We start from the raw sequence: 21030 nt of genomic DNA on the forward strand, positions 1-21030 counted from the left end.
GGATAATATACAACTGGGGGCCCAGAGCTAATCGCAGCTCTAAACGACTTCTATTATGCTGTGACTGCTCCTCTGCCTGCTCTATTGAAACCACATGCTGAGGTCGTTAAGTAGAGACAAGCCAGGTGCTGACTGCCTCGTTTAAGCCAAACTCGGAGTGATTTCCTGCAGGAGAAATCTGCAGCGTCGTGTGTTGGCACCCAGGAGCAGGAGGAGAGAGCTGTGGGGAATGGCAGCTATACGGCCCTGGGACCCCTCCTCGTGTGCTGCTCCATCCATCCTTCAGGGCTACAGAACTGCTTTTCTCCCTCCCCTGGCACTGCAGCGCGGTGCAGTTGTGCTGCTCTGGGCCTGGGTAATGGCTCGGTCTCAGTAGGAGCTTGGTATGATGTCAATGTTTCGAGTGGGTGAAGCAGAGGAGGCAAAAATAGACATTTAGACATTTTTCCACTTCTGCCTTTTTTGAAAAGGAATATTTATAGCTCGGCACACAAACACAGGCGCTTTGTGAACCCGCCACCCATTGCGCTGTGCTGTGCTGCCCTGTGGATCCATTCGGGGCACCCCGGGGTGCTGGAGGATGGATCCCTTGCAGCAATCTGGAGTGTGAGCCTTGACTTTGCTGTTAACTCTGAAGCCTAATGAGGGCTGTGACCGCAGTGTTTTCCCCAGCTCACCCATTGCTGGGTGCCAAAGGGCTGAATCCTTGCATTTAGCTTCATGGTCTGCTCTGTGCAATGTGGTAATGCTGGTAAATTAGTTTTAAGGTTGTTTTAAGGTCCCACAGTTGGAGATGCAGTTCTGCCCCCAGAACTGACCCACTCAAGGGAAGGAAACCATTGCTTCCATGCTTCCATGCACTGAAGCTCAGGATCTTTTGTACATTGCAACAGAGGGGACTGCAGGAAGGAGAACCCAGATGCCAGAATTTCTGTCTTTTTAAGTTGATCTTTCATCTGTTTCTCTTGCTCCTTGTCCCTCTAATTTCCCTCTTCCAGTTGAGCTTCTTGCTAGCACAGTGAAGGCAGGAGCATGGCTGAGACGCTGCTGGAGGTTTCCCAGCTCACAGCTAAGGGTGAATCCCTGCACCTCACCCTCACAGTGCAGGGATCGCTGCCTTTGGGTGCTGCCATCATTGCATTGGCTTCCCTGGGCCTCACTTTGGTCCTACAGTGGGAATTTACTGTGCAAAAAACAAAAAGATTTGGGGCATTTTTCTTCCTGGCCAAGTGAAAACTGAAGGTGTTTTCCTAAAGTTCTCTTGGTGCACAGTAGGTGCTTTCTTAAAGACCGAACAGTTTCTTGTTAGAAATCCAAAAGCCACAAACTGATTTTGGTTTGGTTCTGACCACAGATTTTCAGTTTATAAATATATAAGATAAAAGATCTCTCCAGTGAGCCCAGGGAAGGAGAGCTATGCTGTCATGTAGGGCCTTTGCTGTACTGGCATGAAGCTTCCTTACTCAGGCAGGACAGCACTGCCAATAACTAATGCCTGCTCTAGAAAATAATGGTTGTCTATGGTTGTCAAGCAAACCTTGGCAGTTGCTGCAGGGCTCCTGCTTGAAGGGGTTGCCCCCAGAGCTCCTGTGAGCACACAGGGCTGCACATGCTCCACTGTGAAAAGGTTTTCCCCCTCGGTGCTGGTTCCCTTTTTGCAGCCTCAGGAGATGGATGGCATTCCAGCTGCCCACAGGAATCGTCAACTGAAAGCAGCCAGAAGTCTGAGGAGTTTATGAAAGCACATGTGCCTGCCTGCCATCGCATCCACAGCTTGGTGCTGCAGAGCAGAAAGGAGCTCCCCCTCTGTTATATCTGTTCAAGATGCTTTATTCCTTCACGTTCTTCCTGCAAAGACACTTGACTCTGTAGGCCCCTCAAGAGTGCAGTAAGAGCTTGAAAAAGACATTGCCAGTCTTACTGGTAAAATGCAGGTAGCAGGTGCTTACCTTCAGGTGTTGTCTGGAGGCACAAAGGAGAGCAAAGGGAACAGGTCTGTTCTCCACCTGCAGCCATGCCCTGTGAGCTTGGTTACCTCATCACAACACAGCATGAACTGCACTGGGAGCTGCCAGCCCTGTGCATGGACCAGGACCCCTGTGTGCCTCTGCAGCACGGCACTGAGCCCTATGGGTCTGTGATGTACCAGCTCTACTGTGACACTCATCACATCACTCCTCTATTTTCCTTCTAACCATGCCCAGACCCAGCAGCACATTTCCTGGAAGATGCTCTAGCTCTCTCCACATTAAATTACTGTTGATGTCTCAGAGCTGGAAGCAGTGTCTGCTATTAGCTGGTGCTGTTAGCAGGGCCGTGGGGAGCTCAGCATGGTGGAGCTGAATGTATGCTCGGAGAACAGAAACTCTCTGTGGCCGCCCAAGCTGATCTGGGCTGCTGGCCAGACTCCTTCAGGGGGATTAATGGAAAGTACAATGATGGTAATGAGAGCTATCCTTTCCAATGGAGAGCTAATCCACAGTGAGCAGGGCTCTAGACTTGCTGATTCACTCCCTAATGGATAAACAGGGATGCACCCGTGTCTAGATGAAATGATGTGCGTAGGGAAAGGTGCTGCTGTGGATGGTGGTGGGGCCATGTGGACACATCAACACACCTATCTATTGTAGCTTAGCATGGGGGAATGCATCCAGATTGGGCAGGCTGCTCCAAATGGCCTCCAGCAATGGGGAGGTGGATGCTTGTAGCGTGCAAATTCTGCTTTCCCCATGGTGATGCAGAAGGGTGGGTGAGACGCATGATTTCCCCTTTTGGAACTGATTTCCACCCATTAAAGAGGTTTTGTGGTGATGGTGGTGGGTTGAGGAGCTGAGTCGGTTCCTGCCCTGGTGGTTCCTCAGCTGATGTCAGTGTTTCTGGGTGGAAATAGACCTGGTCTTGGCAGAGGTGGTTGGCATTCAGCTCATCTCTGTGCAGAGGTCATTGCTGGGACATGGGCAGAGGCAGCAGCTTGGTGTCTCTTGGGGAATGGACAGGGCCAGAACAGAGAAGGGCTGTTGGTTTGGAGCTTGATGGTAAATCAGGAACCTTCCCAAAGCCAGAAACACACCTGGAGGTCATTTCCAACATTACTTCATTGCCACAGCCTTCAAAGCAAGTTTGGAGGACTGCTTTCTCTCACAGTGTCCAACAACAAGTGATTTTTGACCTAACGAGCTATTTTAGAAGGGAAAAAAGGTAGTTTAAATAAAGGCAAAGCTCAGTGGGAGGCTCTCCACTGCAGATGGCCATGAGGGGATTCCTGGTCAGGTTGTGCTCAGCTCAGTAGATGGGCTGTGCGTTTTCATGTAGAAATGAACCCCTCCCCAAGATGTGTCCAGACTGCGTTATCTAAGAGACACCCAACAAGAGCCAAGTTCCTTTTTGATACCCCAAGAAGCACCAAGTCACCACATGCAGGAAGTGCTGGTTTCCAGCAGTCAGCACATCTCTCTGTGTGCCTCTTATCTGTTTATCTCCCCAAATGTACAGCGTGTGCAGCTTTGGGGATGTTTGTTGGAGCTCTGGAACAAAGCCTGTGTCCTGCAGGGTGCAGTCCATGCTCACCGAGGTGAGAGGTGCAGCCTGCTCTCGCCTTTGGCCAATGCTACCCAGCAATGAGACAGTGAGAGCTGGGACATGAAGAGATGAAAAAACTTCCTACAAATTATGTCAGAGCAGGGACTGGCTTAGGAGAAGTTTCACTTCTTCAAACAGCCTCAGTTGGAATAGTTCCAAATGAGCTCTGGTGATGAATAAGCACTTTCACCCTGGAAAAAGTCCTCCTCTCCCTCCCATCTCGCCACGTGGTCCTCCACAACAAATTAACTGCATTGCCCAAATTCCAGGCAAGTCACCCCGCCTTCCCCATGTCTGATGACTGGTGGCTTTTCTGAGGGACAAAGGTCCCCTGGGGAACACTGTGTGCATGGCCACAGGGAGGAGAACCCTCTGTACACTTCCAGCCAAAGCTGGAATGCTGATGTGTATCCCATCCAGACCAGGTCCCTTCCCTGACCTGGGACAACTAAATATCTCACTCATGTCCCAGTCAGGCCACTGAAGAGATGTGTTAGAGGATGCTCTCTGCATGCATCACCCCACCCTGCAGCCATCCATGAGTTACACCAATGCACTTAAACATTGCTAGGGTTGGTTGGTCTCCAAGGCTCTCTTTCCTTCCTGCACTTTCCAGCTTCCATCTCTGCCTTTCCCCAACTTCTGCCCATTCATTTTTGCTCATGAACCAAGAGGATGACTTGCAGCTGAGGGAAGCTTGCAAAGACATGACGAAATCCAGTCCTTTAGAAAAAGCAATCAGTAAGGATCTACATGCACTGCCCACTAAAACTGGAGGTGATTGAACCGAGCCATGGGCATTGCCTTAAGAGGCAGAGTAAAGCAGAATGTCCATAGAGCAGCACAGCTCTGACTGTACTGAGGCTAAAATTTGGCAGGAAAACACTCACAGAGTCACTCCCTGCCCCGAGTCCCAGCAGATCCCTGTTTTCTTGCAGCATGCCTTAAGCATTAATGCTAAGGGATATTTTGGACCGAGAACTGGGAACAAATCCCAGCATGCTGTAGTCCTCAGGAGAACTCCTGGCAAGCACTTGCTCTCCCCATACACCAAGATATTTACAAGTCCCACTGAGCTGCCTGCTCTTGGGGCACGGCCATGGCCCCTCTCTGCTGGATGCAGCTCCCGGAGCACCCAGCCCACCTCATGCATTCGCTGTGGGGTCACGCAGCCAAATGCCAGAGGTTTGCTCTATGAAACACAATCTCCTTCTGAAGCACGGTTTGCACGATGCGGATTAGTTTTCCTGCTGCCTTCTGCCAAGCTGCAGGTTTTGATCCATGCTGCGGGTTCGTGAGGTTGGGAGCTCCAGAGGAGGAGGGAATGTGGCATGGGCTGCAGAGTCCTCCCCCTGTTCCTGCCTTGCCCTGAGGGAGACTTCTACAGTTGCTCTAAGAGTTTAAACTCTCACTTTGCATCAGTCTGGAAGAAAATGTGTGTCTCAATCTTAAAACCTGACTTGTTGTTCATAGTATCATAGAATGGCCTGGGCTGAAAAGGACCACAGTGCTTATCCAGCTGCAACCCCCTGCTTTGTGCAGGGTCACCAACCAGCAGCCCAGGCTGCCCAGGGCCACATCCAGCCTGGCCTTGAATGCCTGCAGGGATGGGGCATCCACAGCCTCCTTGGGCAACCTGTTCCAGTTGTTAGCTGAGTCCCTTCCATAAGTGGGTCTGTGGTCCTTCTGTCCATGATGGAGCAGAGCAGCCTTGTTTTTGACAGTCCACAGGTTTTGGGTGCTCTGCCATGGGTAAAAATGTCCACCCTTGGAGGGTGAATGCCCCACGTGGGCATTCCTATGAAGCTGGTGAGAAACTCAACACCCAGGACTTGGGCCCAGACACAGTCTGTGCTTCAGGAGCTGTCTCTGAGAGCATCCCTGCTTTTGCTCAATGGAAAATTCATTAGCAGCATATTTGAATGAGGCCCTGTTACGACACACACATGTGTCTCACAAACCAGAAGAGCCCCGTTGGGTTATATAGGATTTCATGATGCTATATAAACACGGGAGCAGGCGAGCTGGTGGGTGGTGCTGTCAGCATGGGGCTGCTCCGTGCGGCGTTGGCTGTTTTTCCTGTTACTGTTTTAGACTTCCTGAAGCTCTCGTTGCTGTGGCAGCGGGGTAGTTCTGCTTGCAGTTTGTGAATGAGCATTTGGTTTGGGAGGGAAGGGCTGCCTGGGTGGGTTCTCCTATGGTACAGGTAGGTGCAGCCCCATGGGAGCTGCTCTGGTGCATGGGAGGCTGTTTGCCTCCATGGTTTTAATTGCAAATTCCAATCAACTCGTGTACATCTCTTTTTCCATTCTTTTTTTCCCCCTCTGAGGTCCAAAGGTTCCCTTTATTAAGGGAAACAAAATCTGGGGCCTGAATTCTTTGCTTTTCCCAACAATTAGTTACATATTGACTTAACGAGAGCAAAAATGCTCTTTGCAATCCAATGTAAAGTCCTGTGGAGCCAGCATTTCCACAGCATTTCACAGCACTGAGCTGAAGGATCATGTCCTACACGGTCCTACATCGGCTCCCCATGTGCACAGGGCTCAGCATGGCTCAGTGTGTGATGGTGCTGAGCAGGGCTGAGTGGAGCTCAGCATGGGGGACGTTGCATCAAGGGCAGCTCGGGGCCATGCCAGTGGCAGCTCCGTGTTTGTGCAGCATTCACTGAGAGCACCGCGGGGTGGTTGCGTTACCCCGACCTTCTCACGTTACGCAGCTTTTTCTTTGCTGCGAACTATAAAAAGCCAGTCGTGACCTTAAAACCGCAGCGTAGCTCCTGCCTCCACTGCAAGGGCCATTTCTTTCACTACGGAGGGCGGGTTTGCACGGCGGTGCAGTAGGGATGGGCTGCTACGCTCCCCTCCTGCTCCCCTTCCTTAGCAAAACGTTAGGCGAGACGAATCTGGATGCATGAGTCACCTAAGAGCAAACTTCCAGCGTTGCATAAGCAGAGGCCCTTGGAGGTGCTGCTGGGCGTGTGCTCCCCAGCCACGCTCTGCTAATCCAGATTTGCCTACGTCTGCAGATATTCATGGGCAGAGCTGGCTTCTGCCCTATGGGAGGGTTGCCATCACTTCTGTATGGCTTCTGCTGCCTCCCTTTTGCCCATCCCTTCCACTGATGTTTGCTGGTTGATTAGCTCTGTGGGGTGATGCAGACACCCACAGGGCTCCCATGTCTGCCCATTGTGTGCCTGTGGCCACCACCAGTTGGCCATTGTTGGCCACAATGGGTACAGCAGGAGCACGGCTGGTAGGGCAGAGCATGTGAGGATGAGGGAGGTGCAGAGTGGGGTCAATTAATGGAAATAGCAATGGAGAACACGGGGCGCTGAGAACCAAAGGGTGGTGGGATGTTGTGCTGAGTCTTGTGAGTTCCCATGGGTTGGAATTGGTGGCATCTCTCGGAAATGAGCCAAAGAAACCAGAACTGAAATATTAAAGAGGTTTGCTAGGATTCCTCAGCTTGGGAAATGTCATTTTCTTGAACTCCTTCTGACCTGAATACAGATCAGGATTCAGAGGAGCCCATCAGAGTGGGGGAGCTGGATGTCCTGGAGTGTAAGCCACAATCCGCCATGCCCACTGCTATGAATCACACACACTGCCTTTAGGGAGGAACAGCAAGAAGGTCTGAAAAAGGTAAAACTCAGAAGTCCCAGATTTCACCAAAAAAAAAGCCCAAAGAACTAAGAAGAAAACCAAGCTCAGGATCCCCAGCTGGTTCCCCCCAGGGACTGTTTCTCACGATGCTGTGACACCACAAGACAAGCCAGGCTTGAGGTCACTGACGTCCTCTCCTCTCCTCTCCTCTCCTCTCCTCTCCTCTCCTCTCCTCTCCTCTCCTCTCCTCTCCTCTCCTCTCCTCTCCTCTCCTCTCCTCTCCTCTCCTCTCCTCTCCTCTCCTCTCCTCTCCTCTCCTCTCCTCTCCTCTCCTCTCCTCTCCTCTCCTCTCCTCTCCTCTCCTCTCCTCTCCTCTGCTCTCCTTGTTGCCTCCTGTTTCTCCCTGGGCTGGCAGGACATGGCAGTGCTGTGCTGAGACATCTTCTCACTTTGTGGATTTCCAAGGGTTGGTTGTGCTCCAGAGCCCATTCTGTTACTGGAGAACTCTGGCCTCCTCTGAAATTTGCTTTTTCTCTCCCTTTACTTCTAATCTCTGCTGTTGTTTATGGCCTGGCTGAGCACTGGAAAGGGAGCACAGGAAGGATCTGAAGGACAGACCCTCCAAAGTTGAGATTTGCCTCTTCTACTCATCTTTTCTCATTCATGGTATCCAGTGGCCTGTTGTTCTGCTACACCCCACCAAACCTTTTAATCTAGATCCTCTTCCTTTCTTCTTACAAAGTATCTTGAAGTGTCAGCTGAAAATACCCTGGCAGGATGTGGATTCTGAAGAATGCTTCAGGGTGGCTTCATTTGCCACAGCCTTGGGAGATGTTACAGAACCAGTTCCTCAGTGTGGAGCTAGGGGGAGGTACCGTCTTTCACATGAGATAAAATCAGGATCCTTGGGACCCTAAAAAATTCTAAGGTGCTTTTTGCAAGAACAGAGATGTCGGACTGTTTGCATGGCTAAATGTTTGTGCACCTTCCCTACAGTCTGTCTCCCTGCTTTGGGCATCCTGTAGTGTTAGAACATCCACCTCTTTAGTGATGTTTGTGCTTTCTCTGTGCATTGCTGCAGGAGAGATAGCAGATCCAGTTTGCTTCAGCATCTGGGATGAGAGATATCAATTGCAGGCATGAATTTTGTGGGAGATTTCCAGGGACAGGAGCAATGATTCACTGAGCTTTTCCCTTCGATGTCGCCCACCCATGTCACAACGGGCTGTAGAACCACCAGCACTTAATCCAGTTGAAATGGAAGCATCTCCCAGCTGGAGTTGTACTGCCCTCATAACAACTGGGCCTCAGCCAGTCTCACCAGGTCTCCTGCCTCTCCTTCTGGGGCTGAAGGTGAAGGACTGGTTAACAGGGGTTGCAAGGACTCCTGCATATGAGATACGATGGGATATTTGGAGAAAGTTTACAAGGCTTTGGGCTGGAGCAGTGCTGCTGCAGGTAGCAGTAATGGGAAAGGTGGCAACCATGTGGCAGTGTGGGATGGGAGCCACTCAGATCCTGGTGGCAGCCCTTAAGGGTAGAACTCCATCTGCGTTCATGTGAGGACACCCCCAACCCTTTTATCACTTATGCCCTCCTGGCAAACCTCCTTTTCCTCCAGAACCCCCAATTTCGACACGCAGCCATTTAATCTCATGCACAGGAAGAAGAAAACAACCAAAGATATCCTCGTTATGTGCTGCAGTCTAATTCACGGGCTCTTTCCACTGCAGTGTTGCTGCTTCACACCTAAGGCTTCTTGGCTTGGATTTTCTCTTTCATGAGGCGGTCTCAGGGGAGGAAGCTGTTGGGTAATACAGCCGTTTGTTTTGGCGAATGCATGCGGGTGCTGGCCCTGCAGCCTTCCTGAATGCACACTCAGACATCAGCTGCTCCGTCCAAAGGGCCGGATCTTTCACCTTAACAGAAGGCTGGTGGAAATAACAATGAGTAAAGGCACCAGCTTGCTGGCATTTGTGTGACCTGCCAGCTGGGAGATGCAGAAAAGGGACAGGAAGGGGACACCTGTCCTCACTGCAAGTCTTCCTCCTCAAGCACTGTGGAATAAGACACCGCAGCATCTTCACAGACCTGCAGAGTTCTCATCTCACAGCTCTCTAATTTTTTGGGTAGGTTCCCCACCTCACTGCATCAGGGGCTGGGTGCCAAGGGCACCTTGCACTCATTGCCAAGGTCCATTGGTGAGGTCCCTCTTGCTTGGAGTCTCCCCAAGATGCTGCATGACTAACGCATTTACAACACTGCCCACACCTCAGGATGGTATTTCAGGGCCAAGGGATCCAATGAACCCGAATGAATGGGTATAAAACACTGATGAGACACGTCCCTCCCTTGCAGGTGCTGGCAGGGAGCTTCGATGTTTCTATTATTTGCTGACCCTGCGGATGGTGCTGTGCTGTTATCGTGCTGCCTTTGTGCTAAGTTCATTTTTTCACCTAACTTTCAAGCAGGGAAATCCTGTTGTTACATGACTGAATAGCTCCATGCTTGAATTCCATCTCCCCTTTGGATTTCCCATGCTGTACCACTGTCTGAGGTGTGTCTGCAGGGACAGCATCGTTCTCCTGCTTCCTGTACATGAGATCAGACAACCATCTCTCCCATAAGTTGATCTGTGGCTGATGGGATGCTGTCGTGAGTGATGCCCCAACCCCAGCAGTGGTTCTGCACAAGACCTACAGTTGTCCCAAAGCCTGGGAAGGTTCCAAGCCCTTAGAAATCACCTTCACCATGTGGTGAGCTTGGTGGCTCAGCTCTGGTGTTGGAGATAATGGCAATGTGTATGGCAATGTTCCCATGCATCTGGTCAACCTGTGGGTTGAGGAGGATTCAGAGCAGCATCCATGGCTGCAGAGAGCAGGCAGGAGGGGGCTTCACTGTTGAGACAGGCAATGCTTGGGATGGTTTCATCCTGCGCAGCACCAGGGATAAGCTGGCACACCCCAGGTGATGTCCTCGTATATTTGGCTGAACTCAGGGCCATCACTCCCTCAGGTGGCAGAGACCTTTGGAGGCTCATAGCCCATCTCTGAGACATGTAAGGACACATGAATCACAGACAGGGCGTGACCCTGAGCATCACTGAAGGCCCCGCAGTTGCTGTGACACCTACTGGCTTTCTCTTTCCCCATGACACACCACAGGGATGTGTCACATACAGGATGATGAGGCTGTGAGTCAAGGTGACATTGGGTTCCCCTGGGGTGGGGCTGTGGGCTGCACCCTGGGCTCCAGCTGCTGGCGCTGCCCATGAACCTTGGAGGTGCTGTTCATTGCAAAATATGTCTCCTTCTGCTGGGGAAGACTTTATACAGTCTCCCTGTATAAAGTGGCCACTGGTCTGGATCTGCAAGAGTGGCACAGACCCAACCAGGGTCTGCGTTTTTGATGGGTGGAGTTGTGTGAGTGTCTGATTCCATGCAGGTCAGGGGAGAGCAGCACAGTTTGCACCTCACAGGGGGAAAGGAAACACTTTTTGCAGTAGTGCTCCAGATGAGCAGAAGCCAAACACACACCTTTTGAACCAGAGCCTCTCCAATTACATAACGAGTATATAGTATTTTCAACTCTGAAGTGAATTTCTACATTATTTCCATTTGGGATCCTTTGGTGCTTTGCAAAGATCACTTTCCAGCCCCCTGAGGCTGGTCCTGCTGGGCACATGGGGGTCAATGATTGTGATCACAGCAGGATTGGGACCTCCAGCCATGGAGACACCCATTGGGTAAATCTGTGCACTGTACCCATAGGAAGATGTTGCTTTAATGCACAGAGAGATGAACTACTTCTGCTTTATCCATCACAGAGCTGGATGTCTCACCCACTCTCTCCTTCTGGATTTGCGATATAGTTCCTGGAAAGAGACAGGCATCTCCATCCAGCTCTTAGCCACCTCCATCCCCATTGGTTTGCTCTGCCCTTGGGGCTGCTCCATCCCCAGGTTTGCTTTCCAGACTTTTGGCACCACATCCTCCCACTCCCAGCACTGTTTGGCTGCTGGGACAGCATCCCAAGCATCCCCAGCCTGTTTTTGTGATGCCATACATCACCACTCCCCCTGTCCAGGCATCCCGGTGGGAGCAGTTGGGCAGGGGCAGCAACAAGGAAAGCCCTTGGCTCTGCAGGAATGCACTAATTGCTGCTGAACAAAAGCTGCTTCTGTGTGTGAGCCTTGGCCAGCCCTGCGTGAACGCTCCCAGTGTTTTCTGTTTGGGTTTTGCACACACTCCTGATGTATTGGCAAAGGACTTTGATTTATCTTTTCTTGGGCTGTTCTGTTAAATGGCACATTCTGGCCATGCCAAGAACTCACTCTGGTGCACTCAAGGAGAAAACATTTCCCCCCCCTCATCTTCTTTTCAGATTGAGAGCTTCTAGCTGTGATCTACCTTGAGTGGTGCTACCAGGCAGCGTTCAGCTGCAGAGCTCGCTTTGGAAGCATCTGGCAGCTGCCAAAGGGAGCGCTCCCCTGGTGCCTGGTATTTCTTAACAAGAAGTCCCCAGCTGATGCCTGCTGTCATGTTTACCCAACTCCCCGGTGGATGGTGACTCAGCTGCTCTTTGATTCCTGCAGCACTTTCTGCTGAAGCGGCATTATGGCCCTTATCAGCCCCAGTCTGATGGGCAGGCACAGCACTGGCGCCTGCGTGCATCCCCTGCGTGACGCCGGGCTGCTGCGCTCCCAGGGCACCCTGAGCTGCTCCCTGTGCTACTGCAAGCAGCCCCTGCACAGAGATATGCTGCAATGATCTGGGTGCCAGCCTCTCACCCCAGGCTCATTACCAGGACGTGTGTCCTTGCAGCAGGAATGGATGGACAGAGCGATGCGATCGTTTGTTCCTTTAAATAAAGTTGAGCCAAAGCAAGTGTAGTGTAAGCAGTGCTGGAAATGCTCACTGTCATTCCTGAACAGCAGAGAGAAAGCAGCAGAGTGTGCAGGAGACAGAAGTGGCACCGATGCTGGCACAGCTCCGGAGCCCTCACGATGTGTCTTCATGCACTTGGCACTTTATGAGCCATCCAAACAAGCTGTCACTGGCCCTGAGGACAGTTTTTATTGCAGGTGGGGCCACCTAACAACGTCCATCATGGTTTTATTTGATTATAATCTTAATGAAGCACGGCCATTAAGGTTTACATTTTCCGTGCCATGTGCCGTCTCCCTTTTCTATTCTGGAGGATTTCCAGGGATGGGTTGAACCCCTCTTACATCTGCCCACGTCTCCTTTTAAGCTCATCACCACCAAGCAGGGATGGAAAATGCAGGGGAAGGGTGCAGACCTTTTGCTGGCTGGCTGGTGGCAGAGCAAACCTAAGTGCAACTTATAGCACTGTGTCTGCACCCAAATCAGCCCTGACTTATGTAGGGGATGGGTCTTTTCTCCTTGGGATTAATACAGAAATGTCTGCCAGCAGCTGGAATAAGCTGCAGGAATCCAAACCTGTGCAAAAGATAAAGATTTAGCTGCAGGATGAGGTGGAAGATGCTCAGTGGCTGAGGCAGAGCAGATGTGTTGGATGGATGGCAGGAAGGCACCAGCCTGGCCTGGCTTCACTCAAGTTCATCCTGACAAATGCAGCCTGACAGGAAGGGATAGAAAAGCAGAAGATCACAGCACAATGAGCCTGTTGGGATTTGGTACTTAGTAAGTCGTATTCCACGTAGAAGAGAGTGAGGATGGAGATCTCAGAGCCTTCCTTCAGCCTTACTGTGCCAGTGTTCAGGACAGGAATACAAAGCTGGGGAAGCAAAGTCTCTACTTTTGTCCTTTGTAGCTTACCTGTGGGCACAGCGTTTTAACATCAGACCCCTGAATAATTGTTCTCAGAATAGAGACAGACAATCCATCTGGGTCTGTTGTGATGGGACAAGGGGAGATGGTCTCAAACTAAAAGAATGGAGTCTTAGATTGGATATAAGGAAGTTTTTTACATTGAGGGTAGTGAGGCAGTGGCACAGGTTGCTTATAGGGGAGGTGGTGGTGCCCCATCCCTGCAGCCAGCCAAGGTCAGGGGATGGGCTGTGAGCACTGATGGAGCTGTGGGTGTCCCTTGTCAGTGCAGGGGGTGGGACCAGGTGGCTTTTGGGGGGGTCCCTTCCAACTCCAACCATTCTGTGGTTCCAGTTTTCCCTAAGAAAGATCAGGTTAATTGAAGTTGAATGTGCTGACTCCAACCATATTTTCCAGCAGCAAAAAAGGAAGTTGCAGTGTTTCGCTTGGATGGTATTAAAACTTCAGCAGAGGGAGAATATTTCATTCTGTAACTTAATTTTGTGTAGCGTAGGCTTTAAATTTTAATACATTGTCTTTATAGTTTGTATAATTCCAAGTGGACGTAGCACATAATTCATGAAATACATAGGAAGGAAAGGAATGATGAAGAGTTAAAGACCAACCTGGTGATGGCTTGAAGGCCATGGCACTGAACAAGGAGTGTGTCCAGGTGTCAGACACTTGTCATCAAGCAACAGCTTCACCACCAACTGATTGGATTTAATGGTGAGTTCATTCCATGAGGACTGCTGGTGGCTTGGCCAGCATTTGCCAACAAGGCAAGTTGAACACATGTGGTTTTGTGCCGTTATTCAGAAGCCCTGTTGCTCTTTAGTCCTATAGCACTGTTATCTGGGAAAATCATTTAGGCTTTAGGGACACATTGGAGTATCCACTATGCAGCCCCATGGCTACCTACAGCCCAGGGGGAAGCCTTGAGAAGAAAAGTGTTCTTTGTTCTCAGCATCCTGAGCATGGTTCTGAGAAGGACCAGAGCTGTAAGGCTGTGGGGTGGAATCCCAGGGCAGCACAAAGCAGCTGTGGGTGCTCTCCCACCATCTGCACCATCCCAGAAACATATGAAGGAAGAAAACACCTTCGGGTTTCTAATAGCAGCCTCCTGAGTTAGCTGAACAGGTTTTGCTTTATTTTTCTTTCCTTCTCCACAAAAGGCTTCATTGTGTCCCAAAGTGGTTTTCTTTCCAAAAATAAAAAAAAAATAAAAAGGGTTTTGATGGAAAATATCTTACTAAATTGAAGTGAGGCCAATTACCAAGAAAGAGGGAATGAATAAACCCTGAGCAGCAGTGCATGGAAGGAGAAATATCCCCCCTGGGGATGGGCACACTGCGTCCCCAATGGGCGTTAGCAACTAAATCTGCTTCGCTCAGCAGCTGGAACGTAGGGCCTTTAGATTGAGTCTTTTTGAATATCCCTTGGCTTGTTTTCCTTAAAGGAAGGAAAGATCTTAATTCCAGCATTCCAGCCTGGGTCCCAGAATAGTCAGCTCTAAGAATAGCCCGCTGCATTGGGGCAGGATGTGTGGGGAGGGAAAAGGGCTGGGGAGGTGTGAGGTGCTGGCCTCAAATGGTCAGACCTCACTGCTGTGTGACGGGTTTAGCTCTGACATCAGGCTGCCAGCCCTGGCATCTCTGGTTATGTTGGTGGGCTTGGGGCTGTGGGAGGGCCCTTGTGCTGTGAGGCGGCATCACCTGAACACTTTGGGTCCTATTAGTTCCCTTTTGTGGTCACCTTGTCATGCTTTTGTAAGCAAATAGGAGGTTTAAAAAGCAATCTTGGAGCGGGAAATGGGTTCCTGGTATAGCCTTATGACCCCAGCAATTGTGGCTTTAAGTATTTCTCCTAAAGCCACAAAAAACTTAGCTTTCACGGAACTCTTAATAAAGCAATAAATCTGACAGCTCATGCAGGTCCTTCCGCCCCCGTTTCCTTTCTTTCAACACTGGCAAAGGAGTGTAATTGTCACAAGTCATACACACCCCAGAATCCAGGAGCTCTGCATCTCCAGGCCAAGCTCATGGACAAGCCAGTGTGGGACACAGCCTGGCTCACCCATGTGTAAAGGCATAGAGCAGGTTGGCAGAATCAGTCCCTGCCATGTAATGCCCAAATGGGTCAATGAGCAGCTTATCCTTTTACAGCCCAGTGTTACAACGGCAGAGATTTATGTATATTCAGTTGGGTTTGAAAAACGTTGGCCTGACACCATGCAAAACTCCCTGGGTTTGGCCATCGCTCATTCTGTACTTTGGGCTTTCCTCAAGTCAAACCCAGGGTGGGTGTAGCAAAACCACACAGCCCCACATCTGAAGGACGGCTTGAACGTAACATGGAAGACCCCCAAGAGTTGAACTGCATGCTTTGGAAAGAGAGAAAAATAACATGGAAAGATACGTGCTCCACCAGGCTGCAAACCTGAGACCATTTGGAACTGTGGTTGGGAAAATCAGGCTGGATAGTCAAGATGATGCCAAAATTTCAGCTCCTGCGGTGGGGCAGGCAGCAGGGGAACACTCCTGTTGTGTGTAAGAGCAGATAGATAGGTAATGAAACACACAGCGGCAGAGAAAATGGTGTTTCTATGAGGAAGTGAAGATTCCTGCTCCAGTTTCAGCCCAGTGCTCAGCCAAGTGAGTTTGGCTGTGTTGGTGTCCTGACCCAGCAGCTAGACTGGGTAATGCCAGCCAGATAGACCAGCTCCTATCATACATCGCACATTGGAATGGCTCTGAGCTACCCATGCTTAATGCTTATCAGAGCTTTCAGTGGCCAAATCTGATAAAAGGAAATTTCCTCTGGAGATAGACAGTCCCTTCAGCTACCAGGAGATACTGAACAATAACAGCCGCCTGGAATTACCGCTTTGTTGCAGCAGAAGTCACTTACAGGTGAGCTCTGTGCTCAGATCAACCCTGCTCAGGCACAGACTGCAGGGTGGTTGGAAAACCCAAGCAACAGCAACTCGTGTCTGCAGGGCTGAGTTCTGGCTGCATCTATGGGAGGTCCCAGGGTGGGGTGTGCAGATGGCAAAGGGCAGGCAGCCCCTTTGAATCTGTCACCTCTGCAGCCAAGTGCACCCAGAGCCCAGTGAGGCAGAGGGAATGGGATGGGGGATGCGATGTGGGCTGGCAGAACCCTTCTTGCTGCCTGCACACAGCCTCAGCATTGGGTATTGCTGCTGGAGGAGCAGAGCTTCCTGGCTACTTCCATAGTGGGACTGCCTTCAGCCCTCACCGTTTCCTGAGCAGACAGAACCTCAAGGTTGCTCCCATCAGCTCTGGAGACTCCGTGATCCTTTCTGTGTTAAACAGGAGCCTGAATATGACGACAGAAAAAGAAATACAAAAAATTTTCCCTCCCCTTTCCTGCCCGAAGCCTTGCCAAAGCAATAAAAAGCTTTAAACAATAGCCAATGACATGAGCCAGTCCTTGAACAGCCTGCCAAGATTCACCTTAAGAAAGTAGGTCCAAAAATAAACACGAACCTATAAAGAGCCCCACAGACTTAAAGATAGCCTCCCCATTGTGCTAATTGCTTTCACATCTGGCTCAGAAACGAAGAGTGTGTATGAGCACAGAGAGGCCACCAATAACTCAGCGCAGCTAAGCACAAAAGCATGTGCCTAGCATTAATCACACCAACCATCTATTTCCACTCGGCAGATCTCAGATGCTCGGGCTTACTTTTAGGTTTGTGTTTAAAGCGCGGTGAAATGTTGGGGCTGGCAGTGATGTTAATGAGCAGCACATGGTTAAATGCTTTCATGGGTGGGATGCTTCAAGGCAAATGCAGAGGAGCAGAACTCATCTCAGTTCCTCACCCTCCCATCAGTTGCACAGCCATGTGCAAGGTTGGTGCTCAGTGGTTTCTGCCTGGTTTCCTCAAAACAAAGCAGTCCTGGGGTGCTGGGAGATGCACCTTGGGTAAATCCAGGGCTGCCCATTGGCACAGGGTGCACAAAGGTGTGGTTTCCTATGTCATTCCCAAGGGAGATGGCCAAATGGCCAACTCAAAACATGACCTGCTGCAAATATTCCTCTTTTATTTCCAATGGCAACATGGATGCTGCTGAGAACATCCCCAGTAAATGGAACTGTTAGGTGTTAGGCTGTGAGGAGATGAGTAATCTGCACCCCAACCTTGTGGGAAAGGAGCTGCGGTTCAGTGGTTGTGAGTCATCCCAAGAGCTCAGAGAGGGATTTGTAATGATTTATTCATGCCACTGTTATTGTTTAGAAAGCTCGCTTGTGCTGCTACGGTTAACCTAAATAATTCATCCATCAGTCTACTTTCTAATCTTGATCGGCTGCTCTCTTTATGAAGAGCCTCGAGGTGAAGATCACCAAAGAGGCAGTTTTCCATGCTTGATACCTTTAGAAAGCAGAATTTGGAGGTTAGTTTGCAGCAGGCCTGGCCTGGCTGAAGGCCTAAGGATGGAAACGGCGTTCATCTGGGAGAGTGGGATTCATCTGCCTTGCCTCAGTTGGGTGCCTGATTCTTGTACCCCTTTGGGGATGTGGGAGAAATGCTCCTTCCTTGCACCTCTAATCCTTAAGAAGCAGCTGGGGCAGTTCAAACAGTGGCTCTGAAGATGTCTCTTCCCACCAAGCATACAAGAAAATGTGTTAAGTTGAAACACCTAGATGGGATGCCTCCTGCTCAGCACATCCCCATGGGTCAAGCTGAGAGAAAGGAGCTATTGTTGTACATGTCACTCCATCCCTGATGGCATTAGAGTGTGTCTTGTTGGTTTAACTCATTCATTTCTTTGGTTCATTTAACAAATGCAGCGACTTGTCTTCCAGGAGGGCTGATCCAACAGCACTGGAGCAGGGCTGCAGGTGGGACATGCTCATCACAGTGGGACAAGGGCACAAGGAGGTGCACATGGCCTCTCCAGCCTTTGCACCAGGACAAGTGGAGGGCAATCAGCAAGGCAGGGAAGGACATAAGGTTTGTTTTTGCCCTTGTTCAGCTGTGTTTGGTGCAGAGCTACAGCTTGAGTTTCCTGATAGGAATGTCAGGGCTTTGCTAAGCTGAAAGGCAGGGTGGAAAAGGAGACGGGAACTCCAGCAGGTTGTGGGAAAGCAATCACTGACCCCTCTGAAATGTGACCAAGTGCACACGAAGAACGAGATTCTCTCACATCATTACCACTGATTTGTGCAAAATATTTGGTTTATGGCTCACACCTCTGTCAAAGCAGCAAGGTATGTACAGCAGGCTTCCACCTCGAAGCAAGAAAAGGTTTCACAACACATGTTTTTAGCAGTTTTTTCTATGAATAGCTCCTGTGTGACAGTGCGGGATGGGTCTGCACGTACACATTCTCAAGGCTTCCCTATGAGGGTCACCTGCACTGCAGCATCAACAGGTTTGCTATTGTTGCAGAGTTCATCCTACTTTAAAATAGACCAAAGGAGAGGACTCTGGTCTTGTTGGGACCACATTTTTGTAGCTGTTTAAGGAAACCAAGGAAGTGACTAAAAGGAGCTGCAATTAGCCACAAATTTGAACTTGGCACCACCCCCTATTTAGGGGAGGACATTTGCCTTGCTGTTCACCTGCAGAGTGCAGAAAGGTTTCTCCATGCATGGGGGGAAGGACATGAGTTCCTCTGGTGGAGGAAGGGCAATAAGCCCCAGATGTTCTCCAGTGGCTGTGCAAGTTCAGAGCCATGTTTCTCCTTGCCCAGCTGCTCAGAATCCTTTCTATATCCTTCAGGTTTCCAACCTGCAGCCCTCCTTCTGCAGGTCCCACCTCTGGCACAGCAGTGGGCAATGACCAGAACCCTAATTTCCCAATAGTCATGTGCAGAGAGCGAAGAATGACAGGACTCATCTCAAGAGACCCTGGTCCTTCATCTTCCATGCTCAACCACAGTTGCCACTGGAGCTGAACCCCAGCAAAACCCTGGGAAGGGCCACCTATTTCCCAGCCATATGGAGTCAAGAGCAGGAGCTGTGGGCTGCACCTTGTCCTTAGAAGCCAGCCTTGCTCTCACAAGTAGATCAGATCTTGAAACCTGTTGGGATCCTGAAATAGCCCTGGGCCAGGTGGAGCACCCCTTCAGCATGACAGCACAGCACACACCACACCTGCTCTATTTATTCCTTAATTCTTCATGAATTGATGCGTCTTTGACAAAGTATTTGTAGACAATAGGTCTCTTTCAGGCAGACACGGTGAAGGAGAGAGAGGAACACCCAAAGCAGTTTAATTGGGCAATGCTGTGTAGCTTCTGACAGATGCTATAAGAAATCTGGATGTGGATGTTTTCAGAAGGGTGGCTTCCAGTCCCAGACTAGTGCTACACTGATTTGAATTCAGAATGCAGAGCTGTGACAGAAAGACTCAGCTTTAGGCAGTAGATTTTGTACTTGGGTATCCAAACCCAGCTCACAGCAGGGAGCTGGAGCCCAAAGATCTTCAAGGTCCCTTCCAAACGAAGCCATTCTGCAACTCTGTGATTGATTCTAAATGTGTTCCCTATAATTCCAGTTCAGGTGAACCTGTGCTGGGCCCACAGCACCAGCCTCACACTCCCACCTTCATTTTCTGTTTCATTTCTGAGCTAAAACAGTCACAGCTTTGGGACAAAAAATGCTCTCACATGTCCATCAAAACTGGGGGTTCCCCATGAGAACCTGCAATGGTGGCTCAGTGATTTTCACCAGTTTTACTGTTGTTCTCCAGGAAGCTCCTGCCCTGCATGCTTCACCATCTAATTACAGCACCATTTAATTATTATTGCTCAATATCAGTAAATGCCCCAAGGGCAGCAAAGTGGCCCACAGCAATGAATGGCATCCTGCAGTGATTCACTGCAGGGCGTGCAATGGGGATGGATGTAGGGTTGTTGTAGACTGTGTGTGTCCCTGCTGATCCAAAGCAGCTTTGCTGTTCTTGGGGTTTCTCTACCTGGTGCAGCTGTAGAAAAGCAGCTTTTGTGCTCAGCTTTTTATTTCAGTTTGATGAAGATGATTCTTCACCCTGCTAAAGCGAGACGTGTGTTTAAAGTGAAATCAAAGCGTGCTGAGCTTTGTATACACAAAGCAGTTGGATGGGATCATTTATGACGTCAGGTCTTTGGCAAGGCATTCAGCTCACGAGATGTCATAAAGCATTTTGGTATAGTCCCTGTCCGATGCTGAGATCAGTGGGAAAATGAGGAGAAACTGAAAAAAAGAGGAGAAGGACAAAAGTTTCAGCCTGAATATTTGGTGAACCATCCACCTTGTGACAGTTTGTCAAAGCAGTGAAATAGAGCAGCAGAAAAGGTTTCCTCTGATAAAATCATGACACAAGGCTGGGCCAGAAGCACCAGCACTAGCACTGTGTTGTACAGTGAGGGCATTGGTTTGCCCATCAAGGACACTGGGTTGCCCAGGACTGGCACTGGGCAACCCAGGGGTGGCACTAGGATGCCAAAGGACAGCAGTGAGTTATCACTTGTGAGCCATTTTGTTGCCCAGTGGTGGGATCAAGTTGTTCAGCAAAGTTACTACATAGCCCGGGGCTGGCACTGGGTTGTCCATTAAGGGCATTTGGGTTGTCCAATGGCTGTCCTGAGCTGCCCAGGGCCAGCACCGAGTAGCCCAGGGCCAGTAGTAAGTGGCTCAGGTCCAGTACCAAGATGCCCAGTGACAGTAATAGGCTGCCCAAGGCAGGCACTAGGTTCCCCATCCTAGCACTGGGTTGACCAACAGTGATTTGGCCAGTACAAAGTTGTCCAGTGATGGCAGTAGGTTGCCCTGGGCAGGCATTACGGTGCCCATCCAGAGCATTGGGTTGCCCAATGCCATCACCAGGTTGCCATAGCAGCTGCATGAGGTTGCCCGGGCAGAATTCAGTTGTGGGCAGCCCAGTGTCCATAGCAACGTCCCTCCTGGTGCTGTGCCACTGAGGGCAGCTGGGTGCTGGGGATGCTTCACACCCAGTGCTGCTGCCACTGAGTCTGACAGCACAGCGACGAGGCACAGCCCACAGGCACCTCTTGAGTACCCAACTGCGTTACTGAGGGTGAGCA

General features: G+C 50.2%; 1 protein-coding gene across 16 annotated transcripts in view; it reads left to right on the plus strand.

Annotated features, from left to right (window-relative positions):
* The window catches only part of TEKT3 (tektin 3), a 46221-nt gene that overhangs the window by 18795 nt on the left and 6396 nt on the right, over nucleotides 1–21030 (plus strand). The window contains exon 1 of one of the 16 annotated variants that reach the window (XM_015879734.3): nucleotides 18956–21023. The exons of the other annotated variants lie outside the window; for them this stretch is intronic. The gene's annotated coding sequence lies outside the window, so the exon portion shown is untranslated. Of the gene's footprint in view, nucleotides 1–18955; nucleotides 21024–21030 lie in introns of those variants that run through there. 16 annotated transcript variants of the gene reach the window in all.

This window comes from Coturnix japonica, chromosome 23, assembly GCF_054131305.1.
Source record: "Coturnix japonica strain WE chromosome 23, WE-NBRP24, whole genome shotgun sequence".
Lineage (NCBI taxonomy): Eukaryota > Metazoa > Chordata > Aves > Galliformes > Phasianidae > Coturnix > Coturnix japonica.